This window comes from Anneissia japonica, unplaced genomic scaffold (genome assembly GCF_011630105.1).
Source record: "Anneissia japonica isolate Jap-2015-1 unplaced genomic scaffold, ASM1163010v1 scaffold1587_len1432017_cov164, whole genome shotgun sequence".
Lineage (NCBI taxonomy): Eukaryota > Metazoa > Echinodermata > Crinoidea > Comatulida > Comatulidae > Anneissia > Anneissia japonica.
In genome coordinates, this window is record NW_022713643.1 from 811,093 (window position 1) to 811,962 (window position 870).

Here is an 870-nt window from a genome sequence, read left to right on the forward strand (position 1 = left end):
TTTCTTTCGTTTTCTTTCTCTTTTTGTTTCTTTTCTTTCTCTTTTTCTTTCTTTCTTTTTTTTTTTGTTTTTTTTTTGTTTTTTTGTATTTGTTTGTTTTTTTGGTTTTTTTTGCTTTCTCTTCATATGTTTCCTTTTTTCCCTTTCTTTCTTTTCCTTTTATTTCATTTCTTTCTTTAATTTTTTCTTTTCATTTTTCTTTTCTTTTCTTTCGTATTCTTATCTTTCCTTTCGTTTTCTTTCTTTCTTATTTTTTATCTTTCTTTTCTTTCCTTTACCTTCTTTTCTTTCTTTCTTTGACTTTCTTTTCTTACCTTCTTTCGTTTTCTTTTCATTTCTGTGGTGTTAGTAACTTTCTCGTTCGTTTTTTTTTTTTTTTCTCGTATTCTTATCTTTACTTTCGTTTTCTTTCTTTCTTAGTTTCTTTTCTTTCTTTCCTTTACCTTCTTTTCTGTCTTTCTCTGACATTCTTTTTTCTTTCTTTTTCTTTTCATTTCTTTGGTGTTAGTACCTTAATACCTTAGTACCTTTGCCTTAATTCTCTTATTTCATATTCCTTCACATCCTTCACAAGCAACTCAAGCCCAACTTGGAGAGAAGAAAAATAAAAGAAGTTAGAGCTAGACATATCTATTATATCTATTAATACTTACGTTTTCGAAAACAGTCTCTGATGAATTGATTTCTTGAGAGTCCATTAAAAGCTGTGGCTCTCTCAATAATTGATGTGGTTTTTCTACCACGTTTACTTACTTTTGTCCAATGAAATGTAAGCTTTTTACATGGATTTGAGTTTTCACGTCTTATAACATGAGCGATTCAGTTTACTTGTTGTTGGCTGTAAAAGTCTTGTATAGAAATGGTCTTTAC